Source organism: Mobula birostris, chromosome 29, assembly GCF_030028105.1.
Source record: "Mobula birostris isolate sMobBir1 chromosome 29, sMobBir1.hap1, whole genome shotgun sequence".
In the NCBI taxonomy this organism is placed as follows: domain Eukaryota; kingdom Metazoa; phylum Chordata; class Chondrichthyes; order Myliobatiformes; family Myliobatidae; genus Mobula; species Mobula birostris.
In genome coordinates, this window is record NC_092398.1 from 21,499,618 (window position 1) to 21,505,617 (window position 6,000).

Consider the following 6,000-nt stretch of genomic DNA (forward strand, 5'->3'; position numbering starts at 1 on the left):
GTGTCCTACCCTCGTCGACCGAGGTCCCTCTGTCCCTCGACACTCTCCACCATTCACGGTGTGTGTCCTGCCCTCGTACACCGAGCTCCCTCGGTCCCTCGACACTCCCCACCACTCACGGTGTGTGTCCTGCCCTCGTACACTGAGGTCCCTCTGTCCCTCAACACTCCCCACCATTCACGGTGTGTCCTACCCTCGTACACCGAGCTCCCTCTGTCCCTCGACACTCCCCACCATTCACAGTGTGTGTCCTACCCTCATACACCGAGGTCCCTCTGTCCCTCGACACTCCCCACCATTCACGTTGCGTGTCCTACCCGCTGTCCCTCGACACTCCCCACCATTCACGGTGCGTGCTCTACCCTCATACACCAAGGACCCTCTGTTCCTCGACACTCCCCACCATTCACGGTGCGCGTCCTACCCTCGTACACCGAGGTCCCTCTGTCCCTCGACACTCCCCACCATTCACGGTGCATGCCCTACCCTCATACACCGAGGACCCTCTGTCCCTCGACACTCCCCATCATTCACGGTGCATGCCCTACCCTCATACACCAAGGACCCTCTGTCCCTCGACACTCCCCACCATTCACAGTGTGTGTCCTACCCTTGTCGACCGAGGTCCCTCTGTCCCTCGACACTCCCCACCATTCACAGTGTGTGTCCTACCCTCGTACACCGAGCTCCCTCTGTCCCTCGACACGCTCCACCATTCACAGTGTGTGTCCAACCCTCGTCGACCGAGGTCCCTCTGTCCCTCGACACTCCCCACCATTCACGGTGTGTGCCCTACCCTCGTACACCGAGCTCCCTCGGTCCCTCGACACTCCCCACCATTCACGGTGTGTCCTACCCTCGTACACCGAGCTCCCTCTGTCCCTCGATACTCCCCACCATTCAGTGTGTGTCCGACCCTCGTACACCGAGCTCCCTCTGTCCCTCGACACTCCCCACCATTCACGGTGTGTGCCCTACCCTCATACACCGAGGTCCCTCTGTCCCTCGACACTCCCCACCATTCACAGTGTGTGTCCTACCCTCGTACACCGAGCTCCCTCTGTCCCTCGACACGCTCCACCATTCACAGTGTGTGTCCAACCCTCGTCGACCGAGGTCCCTCTGTCCCTCGACACTCCCCACCATTCACGGTGTGTGCCCTACCCTCGTACACCGAGCTCCCTCGGTCCCTCGACACTCCCCACCATTCACGGTGTGTCCTACCCTCGTACACCGAGCTCCCTCTGTCCCTCGATACTCCCCACCATTCAGTGTGTGTCCGACCCTCGTACACCGAGCTCCCTCTGTCCCTCGACACTCCCCACCATTCACAGTGTGTGCCCTACCCTCATACACCGAGGTCCCTCTGTCCCTCGACAGTCCCCACCATTGACAGTGTGTGTCCTACCCTCGTCAACCGAGATCCCTCTGTCCCTCGACACTCCCCACCATTGACAGTGTGTGCCCTACCCTCGTCAACCGAGATCCCTCTGTCCCTCGACACTCCACACCACTCACGGTGTGTCCTACCCTCGTACACCGAGCTCCCTCTGTCCCTCGACACTCCCCACCATTCACGGTGTGTGTCCTACCCTCGTACACCGAGGTGCCCCTGTTTCTCAGAACTCTCTGCTAGAACCAAGGTAAGGAGTAGATTTATGTTTTCAATGTCAAAGTCAAGTTTACTGTCAGAGTCCATGTCTGCAGAAATATACTTGCACGAGTGTCACAGGCACAGAGCCGAAGAGACAACAGCCTTCACAAGTAAAACATCAGTGAATCAGAAATCAGGATTCAAAGTTCAAAGTTAATTTGTTATCAAAGTATGTGTATCATATCAAATTTCACAGCAAAGTTATTATCAAAGTGCATACATGTCACCATGTACAACCAAGAGATTTGTTTTCTTGCGGACATTCACAGTGGATACAAAGAAGGAGAATAGAGTCAATGAAAGACTGTAAATAACAGACACAGACAAACAACCAAATGTACAAAAGACAACAAACTGCACAAATGCAAAAAAAGAATAATAATAATGATAATAATAGTCATAATAAATAAGTATTAAATGTTGAGAACATGAGATGAAGAATCCTTGAAAGTTAGGAAGAAAGATCGATTGGGGGAACAATTCGGTGATGGGGTGAGTTCAGTGAAGTGCGAGTCACAGGAAAGTACAGCACAGAAACAGGCCCTTCAGCCCATCTAGTCCATGCTGAGCCATTTAAACTGCCTACTCTCATCGACCTGCACACAGACCATAGCCCTCTAATCCCCTACTATCCATGTACCTACACAAACGTCTCTTAAACGTTGAAATCGAGCTTGCATGCACTACTTGTGCTGGCAGCTCATCCCACACTCTCACCACCCTCTGAGTGAAGAAATTAATCCTCGTGTTCCACTTAAACTTTTCACCTTTCTCCCTGAACCTCTAGTTGTAGTCCCACCCAACTTCGGTGGAAAAAGCCTTCTGGCACTTACCTTATCTGTACACCTCTATCAAGTCTCCTCTCAATCCTCTACCTTCCAAGGAATAAAGTTCTAACCTATTCAATCTTTCCACGTAACTGCTTGTAAATGTTCTCTGTACTCTTTCAACCTTATTTACATCTTTCCTGTAGGTAGGTGACCAAAACTGCACACAATACTCCAAATTAGGCCTCACCAATGTCTCACACAACCTCAACATAATATTCAAATTCAAAGATTCAAAAGAACGTTATTGTCATTCTAACCGTACATCAGCTCTGCAGGGCAGAATGAGACGGCGTTTCCCAGGAGCAGTGCAATCATAACATAACAAACGCAACACTAAATAATAAACATAACAATAAATAGTAAAACACAACAGCCATATGTCAGTTAAAATCAAGTTATAAGTGTCCAGTGCAAGTTAAAAGTGTCCAAAGCAGAGTCGGGTAGTGCAGCTATTTAGCAGTCTGACTGCCTGTGGGAGGAAGCTGTTTAGTATCCTTGTGGTTTTAGTTTTGATGCTCCCGTAACGTTTGCCTGATGGCAGAAGAACAAACAGTTCATGGAGAGGGTGTGAGGGGTCTTTAATGATGTACCGTGTCTTCTGGAGGCATCGACTCTGAAAGAGGTCTTGGACAGAAGGTAGGGAGACCCCAATAACCTTCTCTGCTCCCCTAACCAGCCTCTGCAAGGCTTTTTTGTCGACAGCACTGCAGCTGGAGTACCAGGTTGTGATGCAAAAGGTCAGCACACTCTCAACCACGCCTCTGTAGAATGTAGTTAAGATGTTAGTGGGGAGTGATGCTTGTTTAAGCTTCCTCAGAAAGTGCAATCTCTGCTGGGCCTGTTTCACAATCCCAGTGGTGTTCCTGGACCAGGTGAGATTGTCCGAGATCTGCACCCCAAGGAACTTGATGTTTTCCACTCTCTCCACTGTGGAACTGCTGATGCTGAGGGGTGTGTGCTCAGGCTGAGACCGTCTGAAATCGACGATCATCTCCTTGGTTTTGGTGACATTAAGCATTAAGTTGTTATCCCTGCACCAGCTCTCAAGGTGTTTGACCTCCCAGTACATAGTTTCATCATTTTTGCTGATGAGCCCCACCACTGTGGTATCATCTGCAAATTTAATGATCAGGTTCTCCTTGAATCTGGCTGCGCAGTCATGTGTTAGCAGTGTAAACAGCAATGGGCTAAGCACACAGCCTTGTGGGGATCCAGTGCTCAGTGTGATCGAGTCAGAGATGTTCCTGCCAACACGGACTGACTGTGGTCTCTCTGTCAAGAAATCCAGAATCCAGCGACACATGGCAGTGCTAAGGCCAAGCAGCGACAGTTTCTCCACTAGTCTCTGCGGGATGATGGTATTGAACCCATCTCCTGTACTCAGTACTTTGATTTATAAAGGCTAATGGGCCAAAACTGATCTGACTTTATTTCTTACACCGTTCACATACATGAGGAGTAAAAATCTTTACATTACGTCTCCATTTAGAAGTGCAATGTGCAATAATAGTGATTTATAATAAATAGAACAGTCAAGGTAACATAGACATACAGTACGCTCAAATCAGCGTGAGTTAATCAGTCTGATGGCCTGGTGGAGAAGCTGTCCCGGAGCCTGTTGGTCCTGGCTTTTATGCTGTGGTACCGTTTCCCAGATGGTAGCAGCTGGAACAGTTTGTGTTTGAGGTGACTCGGGTCCCCAATGATCCTTCGGGCCCTTTTTACATACCTATTCTTGTAAACGTCCTGAATCATGGGAAGTTCACAACTACAAATGCGCTGGGCTGTCCACACCACTCTTTGCAGGATCCTGCAATTAAGGGAGGTACAGTTCCCATACTGGGGGTGATGCAGCCAGTCCGGATGCTCTCAATTGTGCTCCTGTAGAAAGATCTTAGGATTTGGGGGCTCATGCCAAACTTCCTCAACCGTCTGAGGTGAAAGAGGAGCTGTTGTGTCTTTATCACCACACAGCCAGTACGTACAGACCACGTGAGATCCTCGTGATGTGGATGCCGAGGAACTTAAAGCTGTTTGACCTCTCGGCCCCAGATCCATTGATGTCAATAGGGGTTAGTTCATCTCCATTCCTCCTGTAATCCACAACCAGCTCCTTTGTTTTTGCGACATTGAGGGAGAGGTTGTTTTCTTGACACCACTGTGTCAGAGAGATGACTTCTTCCCTGTAGGCCAGCTCATTATTGGTTGAGATTAGGCTAATCGATTTGTCATCGGCAAATTTAACTAGCAGATTAGAGCTGTGGGTGATGACACAGTCAGGGGTTTACAGTGAGTAAGGGAGGGCACAGTACACAGCCCTGAGAGGCTCCTGTATTGAGAAACTGTTGTGAAAAACTTTATTTGCAACCCTTTCAACCTGTGATGTCACTTTCAATGAATTACGATCCTGTATCCTACTGCACTCCTCTGTCCCCTACCATTCACTGTGTAAGACCTACTCTGGTTGGTCCTACCAAAGTGCAACACCTCACACTTGTCTGCATTAAATTCCATCTGCCACTTTTCCAGCTGGTCCAGATCCCATTGCAAACTTTGACAGTCTTCCTCACTGTCCACTACATCCCCCAACCTTGGTGTCACCTGCAAATTTGCTGATCCAGTCAATCACATTATCATTTAGATCATTGATATAGATGACAAGCAACAATGAACCCAGCACTGATCCCTACAGTACTCCACTAGTCACAGGCCTCCATTCAGAGCGGCAACCATCTACTACCACTCTCTGGCTTCTCCCACAAAGCCAATGTCTAATCCAATTTACTACCTCATCTTGAATGCTGAGTGATTGAACCTTCTTGACCAGCCTCACATGTGGGACCTTGTCAATTGTCTTGCTAATTCCATAAAGACTTCATCATCTTGCCTTCATCAACTTTCCTGGTAACTTCCTCAAAAAACACTAAGGTTAATTCGGGATGACCTACCACGCACGAAGCCATGCTGACTGTCCTCAATCGGTCCGTGTCTCTCCAAATATTCAAATATCTGATCCCTTAGAATACTTTCCAACTACTGATGTCAGGCTCACCGGTCTATAATTTCCTGGTTTATTTTTAGACCCTTTCTTAAACAGCAGAACAACACTGGCTATCCTCCAATCCTTCATCATCTTTCCCCTTTGGTTCAAGAGCCTGATAGTTGAGGGGTGATAACAATTGCTGAACCTGGTGGTGTGAGTCCTGAGGCTCCTGTATCTCCTTCCTGATGAGAAGAGAGCACGTACTGAGTGGGGTGGGGTCCCTGGTGATGGATACTGCTTTCCTACAACAATTCTCCATGTGGATGTGCTCAGTGGGGTTTATCTTGAGATTTTGTTTCTTGCGGGCACTTAAAGAAAAACAATACAATTCACACGTAAGACTGAGAAACATCCAATGCTCAATAAAAGGACAAATGGTTCAAGTAATAAAAAATAAACAAATAATACTGAGGACATTAGATTAGATTCAACTTTATTGTCATTGTGCTGAGCAAAGCAAATGCATTTAGCAT